The 24,864-nt window shown below is 50.9% G+C and overlaps 1 protein-coding gene across 1 annotated transcript in view; it reads left to right on the top strand.

Annotated features, from left to right (window-relative positions):
• Positions 1–12,386: 12,386 nt before the first annotated feature.
• The window catches only part of Spsb1 (splA/ryanodine receptor domain and SOCS box containing 1), a 59,028-nt gene continuing 46,550 nt past the window's right edge, over positions 12,387–24,864 (top strand). Inside the window, exon 1 of the mRNA XM_021200214.1 lies at positions 12,387–12,572. The gene's annotated coding sequence lies outside the window, so the exon portion shown is untranslated. The remainder of the gene's footprint in view (positions 12,573–24,864) is intronic.

The raw sequence follows: 24,864 nt of genomic DNA, 5'->3' as shown, positions 1-24,864 counted from the left end.
GACAAGGTCTCATGCATCTCAGGCTGGCCTTGAACTCACCACTTTTGACATCATAGGCAAGGCGACCACATCTGGTTTATGCAGTTTTGAAGATCAAGCCCTCAAGCTCTGATCATGTTGAGCAAGCATTCTACCAACTGAGCTATAGCCCCAGAAACAGAAACACAGAATTCTAATTCTGTCTCAGAAGGCCAATGATATGGGGGGCCCAAAGCAGGACGCTGCCTCCCCCAAGGAGGAGGAGGAGGAGGAGGTGATGGGTGTGTCCTGAAAATCCCTGCCAGGAGAAAGGACTAGAGAGAAGGTGGGTTTTTTAAGGCAGGCAGTCGAAGCAGCGTATCTCAGACGGGAGACCCGGGAGGCACAGATGGTCCCAGGCTTGCAGCTTGGGCTACCTACCGCTACTGAGCGGACAAACAGCCTTGAAGGTTGTCCTATCTTCTCAGACTGGGCCTCCCCATAGACTTGTAGACATTAAGGTATAGGGGAAGGGGCACCATCTTCCAAAACAAAAACCATATCCAAGAGTGGACAGAAATTACTTTTGCCCTAAACAAAGCTAGAGCTGCAAGTGGCTTCAAACCATCATCGGGCCTGGCAAGAAGGTTCAGCGCCCATCCATGCAAGCCGGATGGCTTTATATCTCCTCTCTGGAACTCATGGAACAGTGGAAGAAGAGAACTGAGCCCCAAAAGCTGTACTCTGATCCCTGAAAACGCTAATAATAATAATAATAATAATAATAATAAATTAAAACCATATCAGAAACACCAGACCTGAGAACTCGAACACATCGCATTGTGAAGGGGCAGTGACACCCACCCTGGACTCCGTGGAGAGGCAGGCACTTAGCACTGAGTCGGATGGTCCCGCTGTCCTGTCATCTGGTCACCTGTGTCAAGAGACTGAGAAGCAGAAAACTCCCTTCTGTGCCCAGGGCTCGATTGACCTCTGATCAGTCCCTACTGCTTGGGTCTGTCTGTTTAAGCTGCCGGCTCACCATGTTTCTGCCATCTGACCTGTCTTGTCTCATCCCGCAGTCTGACCCTCTGCAGCTCAACCTGACTCTGAGGTGGACCCTCCAGCGGTTCTGTGTGCCCCAGCAGCCTCTAGCTGGGTGCCTTTAAATCTTCTCTTTGGGACTAAAAGATGGGTTAGCCGTCAGGAGGACTGGTTGAATCTATTTTGACATTGTGCAAAGATACAGATGTGTTTGTCAATGTTTACCGTGTGGCTTGCTTACACCAGGTGTCCAGCCAGTATTGCTGCTGTGGGAATGCTGGGGAATGCTGGGGAATGCTGGGGAATGCTGGGGGATGCTGGAGGATGCTGGGATGAGTGATCTGCACACCAACACACTCATTCATTCATATCCACACATTCACTCATTCATATCCACACCACTGTAATTTTTCCATTCAGCTGACCAGGTCCTCCCTTCCTGTGCCCCACTGTGACATGTCTCTCCACTGCTATACACCCTGCCTGGTGTTCCTTGAACACTCAGAAAGTGAGTCAGGCTTACAGGCGGGACCACCATGCTTCCCTGCCCACACACATCTCTCTCTCTCGTGGGCTTGCTCAGTATCGGCCTGGCTCATGCTGGTCCCCTGGCACTCTGCCCACACAACCCTTCTCTGGCTCCTGCCAACAGCGATTTCCTTTCAGACCTCCTCCTAGGTCCACAAGGGAGTATCAGCTTTGCCTGTGACACACTTTCTATCCTCTCTGGAGGAAGCAGGGAGCAAGGATGTGGGGCCCCAGTTGTTCCCAGCCTGTTGAGACAGCGCCTGTAAGATACCAAACATGAAAGATCCGAGTTGAAGTCCTAGCTCCACTACTTAACAGTGAATGCCATGGAATCGTGTCACCATCATGAACTTTGGCCTCCTCCCCTGTGAACTGGGATAGTTAACTCTGCTTTCCAGAAAGGAAGCACAAAGCTAGGACTTCATATGATGTTCCAAGATCTTAGGATGGGGTTCTGGCCACTTCAGCAGGGTTCTGGCCACTTCAGCAGGGTTCTGGTCACTTCTGTTGGGGACAGTAAGAATTAGGAAAGACTTCCACTGAGCCAGGGCCACAGATATAAGGAGTTTAGTAAATACTGATTTTGTGTGGTCCCACTGGCATACACAGTAGACATACTGCGTGCCAGGCACTGTGCTTAGTGCTGGGACAAAGTTCATAGCAAGACAGAGCAGGACATGCCCCAGGATTACCAGTCTGCAGGAGACAGGCCGGGTCCCAGGCCACCACATCCCTGAACACTGCTCAGCCCAGCCAAGGCTGTGTGCAGCCAGGTAGAGGGAGCTCCTCAGGAAAAACCGACCCTCAGCTGGGGGCCAGTCACATGGGCCTGGGCTCACACCCCCACCCCCACATGTTGCAAGCTGCAGCAGCTGAAGCTGCCTTTCAGGCTTTGACAGTTGCCATGACCTAATTCCCTGGGGTTCTCGGGTTAATAGGACCTACTTGGAAAGACTGAACACCCCAAGCTTTCCTTTTAATATTTTATCTATTCTTCCTCCTATCCCCAACCCCCGTTTGTGAACAATCATGTCACAACACACAACATGCCTGTTGAGGTCAGAGGACAGCTCCTGGGAGTCGGCTCTGTCTCGACTGCGATTTCTGGGCATCTAACTCAGATCTTCAGGTTTATGTTTTTTATCCACTGAGCCATCTGGCTGGCTCTCTTCTGTCTTTGGTTTTTGAGACAGGGTCTCCTATAGTCCCGGCTGGCCTCAAACTTGCTGGGAAGCTGGCATTGAACTCCTGGTTCTCCTGCCTCCTCTTTCCAAGTGTTGGGATCAGGGGTGTGTGCCACCATACCGCTAGGACTAAAGCCCTTTGAAAGGCCAGTGCCTTCGGAGAGTGCTCTTACAGCAGAGCTGGCTTGTGGAAGCAGGTTTATGACCCAGCCTGGCCACAATGGCACAGACCACCTCCTCCACCAGGGCTATTAAGGGAGGTACAGCTTTTCCCTGAGCCTTAAATGAAGCTCCCATAGCCTTGCCTAGCTGCAGAATGGCTGTTTCCCCTTTGTACCATTGGCCCTGGCTGGAGCAGGAGCCCTGGGAAACCCAGACCTGGGGAGCATAGGCTAACATCCTGGAGCAGCCCTGGCCCTGGCCACAGGCAGAGAGCAGCTTCCTGAAGCAGCTACCGGAAAAGGTTCAGCCCACTCCTGGTATGTTCCAGATCCTGGGTGGTCTAATGTCAGGGACCCAGAGGCCAGAGGATTTGGGTTCAGATTGCCACCAATTTCTTGAGAGTCCCCCCCCCCTTACCCCCAGGGCTCCAGGCAAACCCACCAGGGAAACAAGGAAAATAACAGACCCAACACTTAAAACCAGATGTCAGAATCTCTCCTGAGCCATTCGGAGAGACAGAAGGCGCCAGCTCATCTCTTCCCCTTCCTCTTCTGTACAGTCCTTGCTGCAGATGGGTCAGCCACTACTAAGCCACACAACACACAACTTAGTTGGCACCTAAAAATATTGCCTGTGTTCTTCCTTTAAATAGAAAGGTCGCTCAGCTTGATCCATACCAGGCCTTCGCCTTCTGGGTGCTGGGTGGGCGCCTGGGACTTCAGCCAGACTCAGCGCCTCCCCCCCGCCCCCTGCGTTGAGCTGCCGTGGCTCAGAGATGGAGCAGGGTCGGGTGGGGTGAGTTGCTATGTGCCCTCTTGAGAGCTGGATGGGGTGACACAGGGTAGACTGGTGTTTGATTCGCCCAGGGTCCCAGAGCATTATGTATCTAGATGGGCCCTATTTCAAAGCCCAGGGCACCCCCATGGCACAGATGAGAAACTAGCGCTCAGGATTGGACGACCCTGAGACAACAGAAGGAGGCAAGGCACACCGGTGTGCTTATAGGACCCTTGTCCAGGGGTATCTGACCTCTTGAGGTGCCAGTGAGAACCGGGAAGCCTTAACCCATGAGTTATGAGCTCTGCCTGGTAGCAGAGATCTTGGGGTCAAGATCCTTTTCTCGGAGGAAGGACCAACCATGGGCCCCTAGCAATTGGGAGCCTTCCTTAATTCTGAGCCTTGACGATGCCTTTATTCCCTTATTGGATCCAACTCTGTAGTCAGTGTTTAGTGGGAAGAGCAGAAAGAGGTCCACGCAGGGCTGATGGCACCTATGGCAGAGCACGCAGTGGACCTACTATTCTCGGAAAGATGCCCAGGTGACCGTGAGAAGGCCACCTCTGGGGACGGGGGTTGCTGAAGTTGACTTTTCTTGATTTGCACTATAATCAGGACAATGCAGGCTGTTGCCAACTGAATGTTTGTGTCCTTAGAGCTGGGTGATGATCTCATGAATGGGATTTGTGTCCCTCTAAAGAGGCCTGAGAGACTTTCTCCACTCTTCCACCGTGTGGGGATACAGTGAGGAGAGGTAACATACAGAAGGTTATAGCAGTCTAACAAATAGGCTATGGTAATTGTTTTTGTCACCTTGACATAAGCCAAGAAAGTTACCCAGGAAGAGGGAACCCCAACTGAGAAAATGCCTCTGTAAGATTAGCCTATGGGTCAGACTATAGGGGCATTTTGTTGATTAGTGTTAGATATGGGAGAGCTCAGTCCACTGTGGGCGGTGTCACCCCCTGGACAGGTGGTTCCAGACTGTATAAGAAAGCAATCTGAGCAAGCCATGCAGAGCTGATTAATGATAGATGTGGGAACACTCAGTCCACTGTGGGTGGTGTCACCCCCTAGACAGACAGGTGGTTCCAGACTGTATAAGAAAGCAAGCTGAGCAAGCCATGGAGAGCAAGCCAGTAAGAGACATTCCTTCATGGTGTCTGCTTCAGTTCCTGCCTTGAGTTCCTGCTCTGGCTTCCCTCAGTGATAGAGTCCAAGCCAAATAAACTGTTTCTTTCTGCATTGCTTTTGTTCAAGGTGCTCAGCACAGCAATAGAAAGCAAACTGAGACACAGGCCTTCCCCAGACATGAAGCTTTGGACTTCATCCTAGTCCCTCCAGCCTCCAGAACTGGAGAAAGAAATCCCCACGGTGGCTTGTTATAGAAACGAACGACTTAAAATGCGCGCAACTCTTTTATTTGTTTATTTTAGTCTGTAGTCCCTGTGCGCAGACACAGGGCCCTGTGCATGCGAGGAGCCTGATCTTCCACTGGGCTACCTTTCCAGTCACAAATCCGTTTTTATATGAGAAAGACACAAGTAAAACACTCTTTCCCCAGTGGCTCCCTGCCCTCCCCTCCACACCCCAGTTGTTACTCGGGGGAGGGGGTTGGGAGAGGGGAGGGCTACTAGAATTCTTTTTTTCATTGTTCTTCTGTGGTTTACTCTCACACTTCCCAATAGTCTTCCTCCATTACCCCTTCATAAGGCTTATTTTATTTTTTAAATTGTGTGTTCAGTTTATTTAAATTTAAATAATTAAATTTTAATTAAAAATAAAAAGACGTAAATTAAATTAAATATATATATATATATATATATATATATATATATATTTAATTTAATTTAGTTTTAATTTTTGAATTAAAGAGTGAAGTGCCTGAGGCGGCCAGGAGAGGGCATCAGATACCTCGGAGTTGGAATTACCCGTGGTGGGAAGCCACCTGATGTGTGTGTGTGTGCTGGGAACTGAATTCCCTGTTCTGTTCCTCTGTAAGAACAGCGTATACTCTTAACTGCCTAGGCATTTCACCAGCCCCATTATTTTTCCCTATTGATGTCACCTAAACGTGCATTCTCACGTAGAGACTCGCGTGCGATGTGATGCGTTTAACAGCTGGAACGGGGAACATCCTCCCTCCTTGGGAAGTCCGGGAATCTTTGAGACCGTGGTCCGGCTGGCAGAAGTGGGTCGCTGGTCGGAGCCTTGAAGGTGGTCTCTGCTTCTCGGCCCTCCATGATGGCCTCTGTCTCACACTCTTTTTTTTTTTTCTTGAGACAGGGTTTCTCTGTGTAGCCCTGGCTGTCCTGGAACTCACTCTGTAGACCAGGCTGGCCTCGAACTCAGAAATCTACCTACGTCTGCCTCCCAAGTGCTGGGATTAAAGGCCTGTGCCACCACTGCCCGGCTTATTTGTTTATTCGTTCATTCATTCATTCATTCATTCATTCATTCATTTTCCATCTCACACTCTTCCTAGCCACCTACTGCTCTGTTTCTACCACCATACACCTTCCCCGCCCGAGAACGGCTGAAACTGTGAGCCCAAACCAACCTTTCCTCGAACACTTTGCTGCTGTGGGGTATTCTCATCACAGTGGTCAGGAAGGTTCCCAGTACGGGTGCTAACTCTGGAGCCAGGTTGCGTGGGTTCGAGTCCAAGCTGTAATTTAGTAGCCACACAAGGCACTGATTTTCACCCGTGTGTTGTGTTTGCTCCGTCTACACCAGGAGGCTTGAGTGAGGATTAAGGAGATAAGGTTTTCTTTTGTTTTGTATGAGACAGTCTCACTTAGCGGAGACTGGCCTTGAACTGTTAATCCTCCTGCCTCAGCCTCCTAAGTGCTGGGATTGCCAGGTTGCTATGCCTGGCACTTTCGACAAGGTTTTTCTTTTAAAAGTTCACTTATTGTATCAGAACTGGGCACTCATCCCAAGGCTCTACGCATGCCACAGCCCAGAAGCCACCTCAGGAAGCACAGGCGTGGCACAGGTCGCGTTGGCTGCGCTTTGGGGCTCCTCTTTTCCAGTCTTCGCCGCACTATCCCTTCATTTGACTCAGCTTAGTCCATCCAAAGGGAGGTCCGCATTTATTCGTCCAGTACTATTTGAGGAGAGTGGGGACTGAGACGATTAAGGAAATCCTCGCTGTTCTCTTGTTTCGTCTGCTGGAGCATCTTCTTCCTTTGTCCTTATGACTTCTTTTTGTTGGAGCAGACCCGAGACTTGAAAGGGCACGCAAGCTATGGGTTCTCCTTCCGGGGTTTCTGCTGCCCTCTTGGCCCAGGTCCCGGGGTGCATACACTGGGTTGCTCATCTACGAGTCAGGCTCGGACAGCCCTGGAACCCAAGGCCAGGAGAACCAGCTCACCCCCAGCCACCCAGCGAGTGTGAGTGGGGATAAATAATTGTTCTTTAAAGCCTCTGGGTTTGGGGTGGTTTGTTTCACGGCAGTGACTGGGAGATGCTGTGTGTCAAGGATCCAGGAGAGCCTTGGGCATCTGTAGGAATGCAACGTAGCCCTTCATATGAGTCTGGTGAGATCTGGATGACCCAAAGATTCAGACAATCGGTGGAGAGATCGCCTCTCTCACGGAGGCTGTGAGGGATGGCCAGGTGGGAGAGAGTGCAATGGGTGTGTGTGTGTGTGTGTGTGTGAGATCAAGCTGAGAAGGGCAGCTGGGAGCTGGGAGCCAGAGCAGGGCAAGGAGAAGCCTCTGGAGAGGGGTCTGTGGCACAGTGGTGGAGGAGGAAGCAGGGGTGTGAGAAGGTAAAAGCAGGGAGGGAGACTGCCCAGGGCTTATCGGACATCCTCAAAAAACGTCTATATGAGCACCTCCCCTACGCACACTGCCTAAGGCTTATCGGACATCCTTAAAACATCTATGTTAGCCCCCTGCCCCCCCTGAACACTGCCCAGGGCTTAAGAGGGAACAGAAAGCTTTAAGAGCTGGGGAACAATGAGGAGTGCGGTGGAATGCTGTCTTCTTGACATGCATGGCTGCCCAGCCTATGACCTCACTGCAGCGGTGGTTCCCGCACAAGCCCTGTATAAGAGGAAGCCAACCAACGTGATCAGTCCACATTGTAGCAGGCAGCACCAACTGAACTCAGTGGGTTAAAAAATAATAGAAAGAAAAGAAAAAAAAAGAGCTCAATTTATGTCTGTACTGGATAGCTTTGTGTCAACTTGACACAGCTGGAGTTATCACAGAGAAAGGAGCTTCAGTTGGGGAAATGCCTCCATGAGATCCAGCTGTAAGGCATTTTCTCAATTAGTGATCAAGGGGGGAGGTTCCCTTGTGGGTGGTGCCATCTCTGGGCTGGTAGTCTTGGGTTCTATAAGAGAGTGGACTGAGCAAGCCAGGGGAGGCAAGCCAGTAAAGAACATCCCTCCATGGCCTCTGCATCAGTTCCTGCTTTCTGACCTGCTTGAGTTCCAGTCCTGCATCCTTTGGTGATCAACAGCAGTATGGAAATGTAAGCCGAATAAACCCTTTCCTCCCCAACTTGCTTCTTGGTCATGACGTTTGTGCAGGAATAGAAACCCTGACTAAGACAATGTCCATTAAGATTCTCAAATTTTAATTTAAAAATATCGAGAGATCAAAGGAAGAAATACTCTCAGGAAACATTTGTTTATGCTGTTTAAATAAAGATTTATTGTTCTAGTAAAGGCGTCCATCCCATGGGGAAAATACCCTGAAGGACTGGCAAACATTGCTAGTGACAATCTGACAGAGGCACCGCATCCCAGCCGACTGGCTATTATTTTACTGGAAGAATTATCCTAAAATATTGCAGTAGGAGCTGGAGAGGTAGCTTAGTGCTCTCTCAGAAGATATGGGTTCAACTCTTAGCACCCACACGACAAACAGCTCACATCCATTCATAACTCCCAGTTCCAGGGGATCTGGCACCAATTTCTGGCCTCTACCAGTACCAGGCACTCACACAGTACACTTGTGGACTCGTAGGCAAAACACTCATTGATATAAAATAAAAATAAGTATATCCTTATAAACAAACAACAAAAACCATTGTAATAATGGTTATCCAAAGATCCCCTCTCCCCCTACCCCCATCTCTTGGGATCTCAAAAAGCCCAAGCTGGTCTTGAGCTCACTATGTAAAGGATTATAACATTGAACTTCTGACCTTCTTGCCTCTACCTCCCGAGTGCTGGGTTTACAGGTAGGTACATGCCAGCAAAGCCAGGTTTATGTGATGCTAGCTAAGAAGTCTAACAACTGAGCTGCATGCCACAGAATGACCATCTCTCTGTTAACATTTTCTCAGAGTCTTAAGAGCTCCTTCCAAGCCGGGGTACCACCCAAAGCCTGGCATAAAGTTCCTGAACCTTTTCTCTGAATGTTTGACATCGCTATACCGCAACCCCACGTCTTGCCAGCAGGTGTCACTGTTCAATAACGTGATCCTGCATCAGCACAGGCACAAAGGACAAATCGAGCCTAGTTTTACCTTGTTTTCTGTTATGGGTAAGATGTACTAATATGCCTGTGTTTGTTCTCTCTGTCTTAGTAGCTCTTGCAACATTTTGTGTCATGGATTGGACTCACAAATCCTTGGGAATCTTTAAACTCCTCAACCCCTTTTTATTTCATGTTTGTTAAATAAGTGCACATATATATGAGAACATGCCTCTCCTTCCCTGGGAAACACAGAGCAGTTCTATGGACAACAAAACCAAATTAGCTGGGTAAAGTGCACCCCATAACTGTCTGAATTAAAATTCCAAACACTCGTGTAAAGGAGGTTGTGGTGGTGATCAGCATAACCTCATTTAAATACTCACTCAGATCGTGGGGAAAGGTGTGAACTGGAGATTCCCGAGAAGCTAGCAGAAGTGAAAATATTCCAAAGAGACACTTGTATCTTTCAATTTGACTGTCAGGCTATTGAGACAATGGGCCCGAAAGAAATGGGAATTTCCCCAGGAATCTCATGCTGGCAGAAGAAAGGGCTTTGGCTAGAGGGGGAACTTGTCTCCCAGAAAGATTTCACATAGTTCTAAGAACTCAGACCTCCCTATGGGATGCAGCTGAAGCCCAAGCTGTGATGGGTCAGCGGAACCAACCATATTTTGACCGTAACTGCCTAGATACACGTATTCTTGGCCCCGACCTCGCGTCACAACCCCACAGATGAACTTGTGGGGTTTATGAGATCTCTCTGTCCTTCTTTCCAGTGTGACCACACCAAATATATCTTCTTTTTCTGCTTTCTACTTTTAATTTGGCTCCCTTAATAGGCTTCTTGAGGACAGGTGACCCGAACTGATTTGAATTCATGTAGCAACCCCATGTTCGATAACGTGCCCAGACCAGCTAGCCTGGTGTATGCAGCCGTGAGCACTAAAACCTAGTCTTAGATGAGGTGGATGGCAAGGACCAGTGCCCCAGGTTGTCATGACCTCCATAGGCACGCTGCGCTGAGCTTGTATTCACGTGTACATTGCATACACTGGCATGCACACAAAGTTAACTTCAAACAAATTGAGTCTCTGCAGGTTAAGTATCTTGGTCAAGGACACCCAGTGGGTGAACAAAGGCTGGTCTTATTGCAAGGGGCCTCAGAGACGACAGGGGCCCTGTTCCCTTTAAAGAATGGCAGGATTCTTCCCTGTGGGCCCCAACTGTCCAAAACACCTCTAGCTAGACCTCAAACTAACATCAGAGAGAGCAATTCTGTGAAGGCTTGTTCCCTAACGATCTATCCTTATCATTTTTTGAAGGTTAGAGAAGTGAGTGAGAAAATCTTATCTACAGAATCCATGATGTACAAGATGTGGGAGTGGGGTCTCGGGACATCGTGAACAGGACTGGGAGTCCAGGGCCTGATTTGACTCAGGCTTAGGCAATCATCAGCTGACTTTTGATGGTATTTATCAGCTGGTGTTATACTATTGTTAGCTTATGACTTTTCAACAAACAATAGGATTACGCCCCTTTCCCTCAGGTTCCGGCATTGAGGATTCTTGCACAGTGCTCTGAGTCACCGAGGTCACTGCTGTATGACTAACCGTGTGATACTAGCCCACCTTCCCGGGGATGAGAATGGACTGTCAGGTAAGCTTAGATATTCAGACCATCAATATCCAGTTACCCAACAGGGTCAGAACTCAAGAGTTCAGGTTCAGTGCTGCTAATAGAGAAGTATTCAAGCCTTTTGAGAGCTGTCTTTCTTGGGGTCAAAGCTAAGGACCCAAATGGACAGCTGCCACTCTAACCATTTGAAACGTATCCCGGTCTGTCCTGGAAGCTTTCCCCCAGGCAAAAGACAAGTCTTAGAGGAGAGTACGTAGTCCCAGGTGTAGCGCTGCAGTACCTGCCCTGTGAGGTGACCACACCTGATAAGGGACACGTACTTCTCGCTCAACATATGGAACACGCTCTCCTTCCAAGCTAAATGGGTCCGTGGCTGCTGTGCTCACAGGGAATGCTTCAAATTCTCAGCCTTTGAAGAGTCCAACAGGAGGGAGTCACCCCTAAGTCACCGACAAGGCTGCCTGCGCGAAGAGCCAATAGCGCCCGGGAGAGGCCGCTTTCCCCTCGCAGACCCACCTTGTCCATAGCAGTCCCGAAGCATCTGTGTTTTCAAACAAAATTGGCAACAGTGAGGTGATTGGAATCTACACAGTAGCCTCCGGCCCTTCGGATTTACCGTGAGTGATTAAATAACTTCAGCAGCTACAGTATTTATAGCAACTTCTCTAGCATCCCTCCCCACCTATGGGTGAGGAGTGGGAAGATCTTAGGGGGATATCGCTAAGATGGGAGTAAAAATCCCCTCAGTCACCTGTGACTATTGTCTTCTGTAATAAGAGGAAAGGAAAATCCCTTCCAGACTAGAGCCTCGAACGGTGTACTTTTAATGTGAAGTCCCTGTGGCTCGTGCCATCCTAAGCTCATTGTCTAGGTACTGTGGACGCCTATGCGACCAGGACCTCGGGGTCTTGAAGTTCTGAGCTGCCTGTCTGTCTCCAGGAACGCGGAAACAGTAAGTAGAGAGCAGCCGGATTACACATGGACTCATAGTTTCTTTGCAAGGCAGCATTACAGAACCTTAACCCGGAGTTTCAAACGAGTTAAGCAAGATCTTTCTCCTGTAACCTCACCCTGCCAAACGTTTTTTTTGCTAATGAATGGACCTCAGCTCCTCAATACAGTGCTGGACACTACCGCAGCCCTCCCCCCCCCCCCCGCCCCGCGCAGGTTTTCTGTTATTATGATCCCGGCCTTAGACCCAGCCATTCCTAATAACTTCTCCAGAGGGATCAAAGCTCTTGCTGCAGAGGCCAGGGCAGAGCGATGTGTGTCTGAGCCTACAGCACTTCTGCAACAAGGTGGTGCCGGGGTCTACAGAGTTCGCAAAGCCGCAAGCCGGCCCTGCCTCTGAGCCCTGCGCGCTCTGCTCTCGGGCGACCCGCAGCGCTCAGCCCTAGGAAACCCAACACTCGGTCGGAGAGTAGAGGGGCGTGGAGGGGAAAGGGGCGTGGTGTGGGGCGGGGCTAAGCGGGAAAGTGGGGAGGGGAGGGACGTGAGGAGCGCCGGGCAGAAGTGAGGGCGGCGATAAAGGGCGTGACCTGAGGCGGGGCGTGGTGAAGGAGCGTGACATGGGGCGTGGCAGGGCAGATGGAGGCGGGTGGGGCGTATAAGCCCCGCCCACGGCGCGTCCCTCTTTTTCTCCGCCCTCCCACTTTAGAGTGGTCGGTGGCTTTTTCTTCTCAGCGCAGGAGTCGCGCTCGGGCGGCCCGTGCGCTTGCTGCAGGAACCAGCTCCAGGCGCTGGCGCCGGGGCCGCGGGGAGGAAGCGACTTCGCTCTCTGCAGCGGGCGCGGCCCTGGGCATCGCGAGCCTCCGGAGCTCCCAGAGCTGCGGCCTCTCTGTGCGCGGTAGGCGGCGCGGGACACCGAAGACCCGTTGGGAGGGCACGCGTTCGGGCTCTGGGATCCGGGGAGGGGGAAGACACGGGGACCATCACGCTGTGGGAACTGAGCGGGTGGGCGCGGGGCAGAGCGTGGGCATAAGGGTGGGCACCCGACGTGGAGCCATGATCGATCGTGGGTCCCCGGAGAGGGGCCGGGCGCCGCCCAGTGCGCTGTCGCTTCTGCTGCGGAGGGACAGCTCCTAGAGGCTCTGGGGTCCCACCTGCGGGGGCGGCATTGGGCGGGGACCTCAGTGGAACGGGGACTGTCGCTCCCTAGGATGAGCCTAGGCTGCAGATCGAGAAAGAGGCCTGGGGCTCTCTGTAGCCCCGGGGCGCCTTAGGGTTCTGATTGTTGAGGTGGACTTCCATCGCCAAAGTCGAGGATACCCCTTCTGCCCCTTGCGTCGCGACCCTGCTGAGTTAAGTTAGTTTCGCTTTTCCCGCCAGTCCGGACTCTGCTTTGCAGCGGTCCTAGTCCCCCTTCCCGATCCAGCCCCCGTAGCGCCTCTCTCTGGGAGACGACGGCCTGGTGACACTGCGCGCGGCGCCAGCCACCCCGGAGCCGCCGATGCTTCTCTGGGCAACAGAGGTTATGTCAGGAAATCGATGGAAACAGAGAAACAAGAGCTGCCTGAACTGGCTGGTGGAGCAGAGGATGGGTTGTCCCGCGCCTGACGTGCGAGGACTTGCTAATTTCCAAGTTTAAGGATGTGCCATGGCAAAGACTAAATGTTCACAAATGATGCCTGTGAAGATGCCTGCCAGCCAGGAAGTTGTGTGTGCTTTTGCGAATGAGAGTGTGTCCTTGTGTGTTTCTGTTCGTGTCTGTTTGTGTATCGTTGTGAATATGTGTTTCCTAAGTGTTCTTGCCTGTCTGTGAACATATTTCTCCGGCATGGGCATGTGTCTGTACACATCTCTGTGTGTGTGTGTGTGTGTGTGTGTGTGTGTGTGCCTATTGCCATCCCTGATAACCCAGCAGTGGGGCTGGCCATTGGCTCTGGAAGGTTGTGGAGTATGACTCCCCTTGCTTGGTTGGGTTTGGAAGTAGGGTATTGCTGGAGTGTTGGCTGGCACCTTTCCAGGGAAGCTCCTGCCAACTGAGCAGGGCTCAGGCTCCTCTCTTTTTTCTCTGAACTCAAGCTGTACAGTGTGGTGGTAAGCTGGCAGAGGCTGCTTCCTGAGTGAGTAATAGTTAATTAAACACTTAGTAACATCAGAAACTGCTCATGAGCTGAGTTTTAACAGGTGTTTATGGTAAGAACGCCAGCCCTCATGACGAAGGCTTGGTGTCCTTGAAGGTTCAGGATTGCCGACGAGAGTGTGTGTGTGTGTGTGTCGGTGTCAGCACACACACACACACACACACACACACACACACACACATGCTGAGGTAGGTTGGCCTGGAGGGAGTTGGCTTTCTTCCCAATTGTTAGGCTCTAGGAGGGATTGCCTTTTGCTTTCTGCCCTACGCCTTCCTAACTTGCATCTCTGGGAGGCAGAAAGCACTACACTAACATTAGTGGTACAGACAGGAGTCATGCAGTCAGAGAAGCACTACATCATTTAGAGACTATCTAGCTACATCAACCCTTTCCCAGTGGAGGCCCAGAGAGGTTGGGTGATTTAGCCAAAGTGCACAGCCAGGGCTATGCACCAAGATAAAATCCTGGCTGTTGGTTACTGCCCCTAGGCCTGAGGTCATAGGCCAGGTATCTGCAAAGTGATGGGCTGGTTTAGATCATTGGAAACATTTCTTCTCCTCTTACTGCAAGGGGCACATTCTTCCAGATCTCAGACGTTATCTAGATGGGAGATGTGGAGTTTCTGAATCCGGAAACTTTACAAGTCTTTTTCTTCCTTAGCCTGTATCCCACTCAAATCAGCCAGCCCAAAACCTGGGGAGAAGCCATAACTGTCAGAGTCTTAGGAGGGCCCAGTCTTGCCTGGGGCCCTGGGTGAGGTCACTTAGGGGGTAAATTAGGCTTCTTGAGTGCGAGGCTGTGCCAGCAAGGGTGGACACACCCTTCAATGGATTCCTCATGACTGCTGCATAAGGGTCCCCTTGGAATCAGCAGAGATGTTGAATGTTTCCTTGCTCCCCGACACTTCTCATCGGGTTGTGAGTTTAGCCTAGGGATTTCACACCAGTCCCTTTCAGAAATAGGGTGTGGCCAATGTTCATGAATTGATTCATCTTTTTGTTAGGATGCACACAGCGCATGGCAGGTATGCCACTGTGGGTCTGGGTGCCAGCACGCAGTCCCTGCATTCCCTGCAAGCCAGATTAGTGAGAGCAAGGGCGAAAGGCTGCCTGTTACCCGGGGGCTCTCAGTGCTATGCCCACCCTTCTGCAGATGACATCGGGCTCTGCTGTGAGCCCTCATCACACTCCTGCTGGGCAACGGCTGGCACTGGTATCAGCCTCCAATCCAAGTGCTTGACACATTATGTTGTCTATACTTCCGAGGCGCTTGGATTCGACACTCACCCACTTCCGTCCCCCTCTGGCCCAGCAGGTTACTTAACCAAGGTCTGTTTGCCATTGAAGGGTGGAGTCAAAACTCCAATTCAGTCACCATCACTATGGCAGTGTGTCTTTCTTGTGCCTTCCCTGTCCCTTCAGCAAGTTTGTGTTATTATTGCATGTGTATTGTGTGTGTGTGTAGAAGCAGTGCACATATGCCATAGCATGTGTGTGCATTTGTGTGTGTGCCAGTTTGTGGCACTTTGTCTGCTGAACCATCTTGATATCCCCTGTTAACTTTATAAATGGATTTTTCTGTTGTTGCTGCAAAAAATTCAATCATATACTTGTGGAAAGGTTAATGTATAACATCGTGGGGTTGCTGGGAATCAAACTCGGGACCTTTGGAAGGGCAGTTGGTGCTCTTAGTCGCTGAGCCATCTCTCCAGGACTGGAAATGATAATGTAATGAACACGTCTTCACCTTTCTTCACCAATTCTGAGGGTCATCATGTGCACATACGTGTATGTATACCTGCATACATACATGTTGGAATATTCAGAAGATATGTTGTCTTACCTATGGTACCTTGTAAGATGTATTAAAGGGGAGAATTGGGTTAAAAATAGACCCTGTGACTCTGTATGAGGGAAAGGTTTGTGTGCCATCTTGTGTGTCTTCACTCTCTGCACTTTGAAGGAGACGATGATGCTATCTATATTCTGTCGATGACTGTGACCGTGCCGCCAGCAGCCCATGGGGGCTCCAGTTTGGTGCGGCTCTTTAGAGCTGCTGGGTAGCGCCTGGCTTATTTAGCACTGTAAAAGTTCTGTTCTTTGCTTAACATTAAAAACAATGAGTGTGAGGATCAGGAGGCAAACCCCTTCGGTTTAGGCCATCCTGGCCTCCCTGAAGAGTTGGGCAAGAGAAGCCGCCAAGGCACAGCCCGCTCTGCCAGCTGTGGAGGCGCAGACCTTGTGCAATGCTCGCGCAGGGGTCACGGCAGGCCTGGGTGTTAGGAAGGAGAGATGATTTGTCAACAAACGCTGAATCAGACTTCAATCCAAGCTTAGCTCTCCATTGCAGAACTGACCATGGCTGGAAGGGGCTGGGAGCCCCTGCTTTCCCCCTGTGTGCCCCGGGCTGAAGGTGGAGGGTAGTGATTGGGATGTGACCTCCACACTCACAGAAGGACAGCTGAGTAGGACTTTGGCGTCTCAGGGTTGGAGGACCCTGCCTGTGTCAAGGTCTCTTCTCTGCTCCTCACAGTGAACCCCGTGGACCCAAAGAAACATCTGTGCCTCCTAATTTCCTAGGAGGAATCCACGAGCCTATGGGGTTAGATTTTTGTGGGTCTGGGGTCATGGTGGCAGGGGACATAGAGTTGGGTCCGCTGACTTTGTTGAGTCTGCGGTTCTTCGCTTAATGTTGCCGATCAGGAGTTAGGAAGGATGCTAACAGGTTGCCTGGCAGGCTGAAACATGGAAAGCTGGCACACTGTGTCTGAACTGGAGATGCCAAGTCTCTCTGGGTTCAGTGGAGGAAGGGTCAGCTGCAAAGATCAGGGTTCCAGGGGGCAGACCTCTCCCACTTCAAGCCTTACCACCCATCCTGGGAGGGCCCAGAGGATGAGCTTCCTTCCCGCCAGTACTCTGGGAAATAGATTTGGGAGACCCACCCTGAAGTGCTCATTGGTCTTCTCTGACCTTCGTGGAACCCATCACTGAGAACTCTCAAGTCAGTACGGATGGGGGAGGAGGAGGCTGAGAGTTGGCTCTCAACTCCAAGGGCATGGTGGGTGTAATTAGTAATTACCACAATGGGCGGTCGAGCAAAGCAGTAATCACAGCCGTCTGGCTCGTGCAGACCTATGGGGCTGGCGAGTTAATCACTATGTTCCTCGGGGTGAGGTAGATGAGAAGTTTGCTGCCTTCTTGATGGTACAAGCAAAAGGCCTCCAGGTGAGTGAACTGGAAAACGTAACTCGGATCATAAAACCAGAAGCATGGATCTGGAACGCGTCCCATCTGAGCTCCATGACAGGGAGGCTGGGCTTATCTGAGTACACCCAAGTCACTCACTAAGAAAGTGTACACTGTTAAGTTTTCAGCCAGGCCTCCCCAAAGGGCCTTAAGGTCTTTGACCAGGAAGGCTGTACACTAGGGGACAGGAAGTAATCAGAAAACCCAGGAGACTGGAATGCTATTGTGGTCCTCTCTTCCTGGGGCGGGGGTGGGGTGGGGGGGTGGGGAAATGGCTGATGAGGTCACGTGGTCATTGAAGTTTTAGCTTAGACCAACTTAGAGGGTGCAGTGGGTCCCTGAACATCTCCTGTGGTTATTTATTGGAACAGAAAGTATAGCAGCCGGCATAATCATCACATTGACTCTCTGCCCCATGGAGCAAGACCAGGGTCAAATTGAAACCTGTCTGAAATGTGTTCAGCCAGGGAGAGCTGATGAATTGGAAGCAGTGATGTATCTCTCAGAGGGTTTTCAGAGATGAGCACGCCATCAAGGGTTTGAGAGATGCCAAGGGCGGCCGTCTCCCCACCCACATCCCCATTAAACTCAACAAGCACAGGTAGCCTGGGTCTTAGAGAATGATAGTGCTTGTTATTAAATGGACCAAGGGGTGACTCCAGCTGCTGTACCAGATGTGTCCTCCCTGTTTGAGCAAATACACACATCCGATATGTAGCCATTGATCTGGACAGTGCCTTTTTCTCTAGATCTGTCCATAAGACCTTCTGGAAGCAGTTCATTTTCACCCGGCAAGGCCAGTGAGACACATGCATGGCCCTACCTAAGGGGTAGTTCTCTCTCCTATGCTATGGCATGATTTCATCCCCAGGGTCTTGCCTCCCGTGACCTACAATATGTCACAAGTGTCAATGAGGTTAAAATGTTGTGCTGCTTGGACTGAGTGAGCAAGAGGTGAAAACCGCTCTGCACTTACTGGTAAGAACTTCATGGCAGAAGCTGGAAATAAGACCAATGGAAATCTAGGACCCTTCGCATCAGTGAAGTTTTTGCGAGTTGTGTGGTGTGAGGCATGCTGGGATCCCCTTCTCCAGCAAAGGCTAAGTTACTGTGCCTTGCCCTGCTGCAGCCAAGAAAGAAGCGGAATGCCAGCAGACCAGCTGGACTTTGAAGATGGTACATTCCAGACTTGGGTGTGTTGCTCGGCCCCATCTATTGAGGGACTCCAAATGCTGCTGGTGTTGAGTGGGACCTGGAGCAGGAGCAGATTCTGTGACAGACCCAGGCCCCCATGTAGGCTGCTTTTACGTCTGTGCTGCACAACCCAGAGGCTCAGTGACCCTCGAGGTGCTGTGGTAGATAAGGATGCTATTTGGAGCCTTCCGCAGCCCCCAAAGTGAATCACAGCGCAAGTGTTGGGGATTTTGGAGCTAGGCCCAGCTGCTATCCCCAAATAACTACTCTCCTTTTGAGAGACAGTCCTTGGCATGCTGCTGGGCCTTAGTGAAAAATGAACCTCTGACCATGGGCCACCATTTATCCTTTGATCTGAGCCACCCATATAAACTGGGTGTCATCGGATGCCTCCTCCCCGCAAAGTCATATGGATGTGTACATAGGAACTATCCATGATCCAAAAAAAGCTTATATGGCCCTGAAGGCTCAACTATGTGTCCAAGTAGACAAAGAACGTATAGCTAGATTCAAATGGATAGGATGCTTGTTTTGAAGATGTTGGGCAGGCTGTGTTTCCAGCCGTCCTGCCTATTGCCCAAGGATGTCCTGGAGCAGCCGTGGTGCCAGAAAAGGCTATCGTGTGTGAGAAGCAGAGATACTGATACTTGCATAGGTATATAATAAGCATGCGTGCACTGTTTGCATAGGCATGTGGGCTTACGAACCTTGAGACAGTCTTGTTCTAGCTTAGATTGGACTTGAACTTGTGATCCTGCCTCAGCTTCCCCGATGCTAGAATTATGGTCACGAGCCAGCATGCTCAGTTTTTGAAGTTAGAAACCAGGTCTTGGTGTGTGCTGGACCAATACTCTACCAGCAGGGCTGCATCTCCAGCCGCCTGGGGAGGGCGGCTTTGTGGGGTGCCTTTAGGGTGATTGAAGAGCTATCAGCTCTGTGGGTAGCTGTGGGTTTCCTCTGACGCCTGCTTCAACTGGATGCAAGTGAAGTGACGTTGCTCGTGCTGCTGGCGGGGGAAAGGTCTAGGGGCTGGAGAGGTGCCCTATTGCTCTGGTTTCTTGGCTATTAAGTGTCCCCCCCCAACCCCTGCACAGGTACCCCTGTCCTGGAACAAGAGGAATGACGCCAGTCATGGCCCAGCCTCCATTCCCAGGTCTCTGGTTCCTTGCTTCCTCGCCCTCCTAACCGCTGCCCCAGCCTGATCCTGGCAGTCCTTGTACTAGAACTGCTCAGCAGAGCTCAGCAATGACCTGTCCCCATCAGCCATACACTCCAGGGTGCCCTTGCCCTTGCCTCCTGCTAAGGAGCTCCTGGTCACTCCTTGGATCTCTCCCGATGCTACCAGTCCCTGTTTGCTTCGCCTCCACCTTCACCTGCCACCTTGCCTCCATTAACTGGCTTTTTGTTGCTACGACAAATGAGAGACACAACCCCAAAAGAGGACAGCTGGACATTGGGCTGGTGGCTTCAGATTTTGTAGGCCGTGGTCACTCCACTCTGCTGCTTCTGGGCCTGGGTGACACTGCACAGCTCATGTGTAGGTAAGGAACGTGAGGCGAAGCAGCCCGCCTCATGGCAGTTGGGAAGCAGAGAGACTGACGTTTGGAGAGCCAGCGCGACTTTCTCTCCGTTCCTTCCTGACAGCTTCTTGCATTCTTTCCACACTTGGGCCGGCAGTCAGTGGAAGGTGTCTGAAATACCATCTTCTCGAAGCATGGTTCTGCTGGTTGTTGGAGTCCTCGTCAAATGCCTTCTCTGCCAGGCTCGGTGCTTGACACCCTCAAATGGCCCCGTGAGGTCCACGCTGTTGCCTTGTTTATGGCTGAGGATAATGAACTTCAAAGATGTTTCCTGAGCTGTAGATAGCTTCCAGGTTCCTGTGGACCTCCGAGAACATGTGAATTCCAGACACATAGAACCACCAAAAGGGCTCTCACAAGGCTGGGACTTTTCCCAGTCAGTGCTAGGAAGGCTGGCTTTCATAGGGAAGCCTGAGGGCTGGCTGCTACATTGCTGTATAGTAGGCGGTGGCATCCTATGTCAGGCTTAGCGGTTGTTTGTGGGTTCGGGGTATCCTTGTACCCCTCTCCCACAGTTTCACCTCCAGTGTTGTTCCTGCAATATTGATCAGATGGAATCCACCCCCCCTCAGTTTCTTCTATTACCTTGGATTTACAACACCATAACTGGGGATCCTGGACAATTTCTCTCAGAAGACCCAAATTCAACCCCTGTCTGTCCAGCTGCCTGTGCCCCCTCCGTCGGGTTGGTGATGTCCCCTGGCAATGTTGCCGTCCGCTGACCGAGGCACAGGTATCTGTGTGGTGCTGCTCTGTTGCCTTAAATCTTCCCTCTTCTGGGGTCCATGACAGTAAGACAGTCCTGCTTCTGCTGTGGGGAGGGCACAGAGGAAGCGAGCGATCAGATGGGGATCCCAGGAAGCTGGCAGTCCCCAAATTAAGCACAGGAGTCAGAGAATAGCGGGCTTTGTGAGGGGTGAGGCATTTGGCCTGAGACAGCCTTCAGACGGTTTCTGGGTGAGAGATGTAGACAAAGCCCACGGAAATGGAGCCCTGGCGTTTGATTCCTCTGAAGATGTGGAGGGATGAGGGAAACATTTGCACGTTCTCCGGATCCCAAGCTCCTCTCAGTTAGGTGAGTTTTAGGACTCATGAGAATGATGGCTGTATGTGTCTGTGAAGCACAGAATTGGGGAGGGAGGGCTTCCTAAAGATTTATGATAATTACCTATAAATTATATGTATGTGTCAGGGTTCCTTTGAAAAGACTTTCTTCAGAGTGATGGATGCGAGGCCCAGATTCCTCTGTCCTTTGTGCACTGTTGTGTTGATTCTGAGTCAGTTCCTATGGTCTCCCCCGACCCCATTTGCCCTCCAAGGTCCCTCAGATCCAGCTTTCCTATCACCAGCTTTCAGGGCTGTCTGGAAAACTCAAGATAAAAGGCTTTCTGCTCCCCTCTTTTAAAAAAAAGAACCTCCCTCATCATTCAGCCGCTGTCCCCTGAATGCCTGCTCTGTCTGGACGGTCCCGGTGCCTGCACTGAGGGAGATGCCCAGACAGGGCTAACCCGGAGGTCTGAGTCTGAGCTGCACCCTCGTGACTGGGTCTCTTTCTTCCCTGCAATGGGTCTTGCACAGTGGAGGTTTGCACGGCTGTCAGATGTTTACTGTGGAAACTTGCAGACGGGAATACCTCCAGGCCCCGCCCCGACCACCCAGCTTCACTGCTCAGCCCCTGGTCTCCTCAGTAGCTTTCCTCCCTAGAAACCACTCAGGCTCAGGAAGAGTGTTGGAGTTCTAGGAAAGGTCAGCAGGGTTCTTGTGCTTTGGGGATTTACACGGGATGTTTCTGACTCTGTGTCTTTGGACACCATCCACAGTTTGTGCAGAGAGGGGCTCTACTTACATTTGGATTTAGGGGAGGGATAGTATAGGATTCTCTACTTTTTTTTTTTTTTTTTGAGAGGGGTAGTTTGCACTGCTCAGCGTAGATTTGGAGACCACTCCTCTAGAAGCTGACTCTGAGAAGCCGCCTCCTTCCCCTCTCTGTCTATTTTTTAAAATGCTTCCTGGAATGACACCAGGGCCAGGCAGGCAGAGCATGGGCTGTTTGTGCAAGTTGCTGGGTGACAGGTGTGACATGTGGCTTCACTCATCGTGTTTGAGGCAGTGTGGGATGTTCTTCCTGAAATGGTGGGTTTAGAACAATCCGAGGAAAGTGGATTTTCTCTGTGGTACTGCGCTGTCTGTCCTTCCACCTCAGCCCGGTGAAGCAGCTGTGCTGAGACCCCATAGAAACCAGGGCCGGAGCTCTCAAGCCTGCCACTCACTGAGTTGAGACTCAGTCCAGTAAAAGTGGTTCAACATTGGAAAGCCCTCAAGGAAAGCTGTCCCCAGGAGGTGACCAAAGGTAGCATAAGAAGCTTATCTAAGCTAGGCTCATTGTGTGAGCAGGGTGGCCACGCTGCATATGACAAGCACATTTTCTTCCTGCGTGTAGGAAGGAGACCAGTTCCTCAGGGCTGATGGAGTACCTGTATGTAGCATGTAGCAGATTTCCTCCTAAATCTAAATGCTTTTCACTAAACACAAGGTGGGGACACTTAGGCTCATTTACAGTTAGGTAAACAGATGCTAAAAAAACAAACAAACTCAAAAACTATACATGGAGGTATACTGCATGCTTCTAATCCCAGTACTTTGGAAGCTAAGGCAGGAGAATTGTAAGTTCCAGGCCAGGGGTACTACTTAGTGACCCAGTTGAAAAAAAAATATCAAACAGAAATAATAAATGGATTCAAATATTCATGCTGATGTAGTGATGCAGATGCATTAAGTCTGTGCTTTGGTGTGTGTGTGTGTGTGTTTTGTTTTGCTGCATATGTGTTGTATAAGGATTTCTTGCAAGTATGTATGTAGGTTTGCGTCCATGTGTATGCACAGGGTGTGTGTACTTGTATACATATGTGTACACAGAGTGTGTGTGTATTTGTGTGCATGTGTGTGCACAGGGTTTGTGTGTGTGCTTGAGTGTATGTATGTGCACAGAGTGTGTGTGCTTGTGTGCATAGGGTGTGTGTGTGTGCTTGAGTGTGTGTGCCCAGGGTGTGGGTATGTGCTTGTGTGCATGTGTGTGCACAGGGTGTATGTGTGTGTGCTTATATGCATATGTGTGCACAAGGTATGTGTGTGCATGTATGTTCACAGGGTGTGTGTGTGTGTGCTTGCCTGCATGTGTGTGTACACAAAGGTATGCAGGCCTGAGACTGATGTTGGGAGCCATGTGCCATCCGCCATCACTCTTTCCTGTGATTCCTAAGTCAGGTTCCTCGCCAAGCCCAGACTGCACCAGTAAGGCGAGTCTTACAAACCAGCTTGTTCCAGAGATTCTCTGTCACCATCCTCCGAAGCTAGGTTACAGGTGGGCTTCCCTACCCATCTGGAGCTTTTGTGGTTTCCGGGGATCCAGACTCTGTCTTCCCACTTTAACTGCTGAGCCATCTTCTCCAGCAACCTTGGTCTGTATCCTGACCCTCTGCCTACCACTGAGCTGGGAGACTCAGGATGGGGAGGTGAGAGGCAGTTACTACAGTACCACACAGAGTGAGCCCTGGGGTGGGACGTGCAGGGCAGAGTAGGGAAGAACTTCTGATGGAGGGAGGCAAAGGCAGGCCCTGGGACTTGGTCTGGAGGAGGAGGAGGAGGTAAGACCGTGCACCTTCATTGCTGCTGCCTGGGAGTTAGCAGCGCCCATCCAACTCACTCCCGATCCCAAGCCCTCAGCAGGTGCTGTGCGTGGCGTGACAGCAGCATCTTCAGAGAGACAGGAAAAGACCTTGAGTCTCACACTTTCCCAGTCAACCCTAGACATGTGGTTCTGCTGGGCTCTCAGTAGATCAGCCGCACCCAGCGAATCCTCTACTTTCTCACAAATACCCGGAGCAGCTGCCAGGCTGGGAAATCTGGGGGGCTCCCTTAGCTCCTAGGCCTTTCCCACTGGGAGCTGCCATTCCCCAGTGTTTTGATTCTCAGACCTATCTCCTAATGCCTGGAGGGCCAGCACCCAGAGGGAATGCATACTTGGGTTCCAATTGAGGAGGTAGAGGGAGGTGGGGGAGAGAGAACAGGGCCCTGACACTTGCTTCTGCTTTTTGTCTAAGAATTCGCATTTAGACAAACTGAGAGCCGAGCTTCTCTCTGAGAAAAACCAGCCTTGGGCGTCAGACTTTAATTACCTTCCCGAGGGGCGCTTCCTGTGGCTATTTCTAGTGACAAGTGGCTGAGGCTGAGCTCCTGAATAAAATTAGGGTTTTTAACTGGGTCATAAGCTCCTGTGCCCCCCGAGGCTAGGAAGGGAGGTAGAAGGGCATCTGAAAGCCTGTGGTAAAGAAGTGCGTGTCCCAGCTCAGGATGACTGTGGAGAACGGTAATGTTTTGTTTGGTTTTGGTTTTCCCCCCAAGAGAAGCCAAGAAAACTCACACACACACACACACACACACACACACACACACACACACTTACTGATAATTCAGTGAGTTTCGTTTGAGAAGTCCCAACACTACACCGGTTGAAAATGAATCTTTGAGACAGGACACAGGACACAGCAGGGGAGCCCACTCAGTTGGGGTCCAGGCAGCTGGGGTGGGGGGGACTGCTTCCACACCTGGTCCAGCCCCCAGCCCACTTGCCCAGGTTGCATTGTGGTTAAAACTGAGGACCAACTCAGCAGATTCCACTACAACAAGAGACACATGGTGGCTCTGAGGGACCAGAGGGGACAACCCCCTATACCTCAAGAGATGGCATTTGCATGATTGTCTTTTGGGTACCCTGCACGGGCATGTCTCTGGTCAGTTTTCTTCTCACAGTTTTGGAAATGTAATACACACACACCTGGTAGGTACTTATCATATTTATGTTGCAGATAAGCACATTGTGCCCTGCTGGAGCCCTGCCTACTTTGGTGGGTGGGATTTTAATACAAAACTGATTGCCTCTGTGTGTGTGTGTGTGTGTGTGTGTGTGTGTGTGTCCCAGTGACCCTGCCCTTACGGCCTGGGCTGTATTCTAATTATATTTACTGAAGAACACT

The sequence above is a fragment of the Mus pahari genome, chromosome 6 (assembly GCF_900095145.1).
Source record: "Mus pahari chromosome 6, PAHARI_EIJ_v1.1, whole genome shotgun sequence".
Classification (NCBI taxonomy): domain Eukaryota; kingdom Metazoa; phylum Chordata; class Mammalia; order Rodentia; family Muridae; genus Mus; species Mus pahari.
Note: the sequence above shows the minus strand (reverse complement) of the source record. Positions and strands in the feature narration are given on the sequence as shown.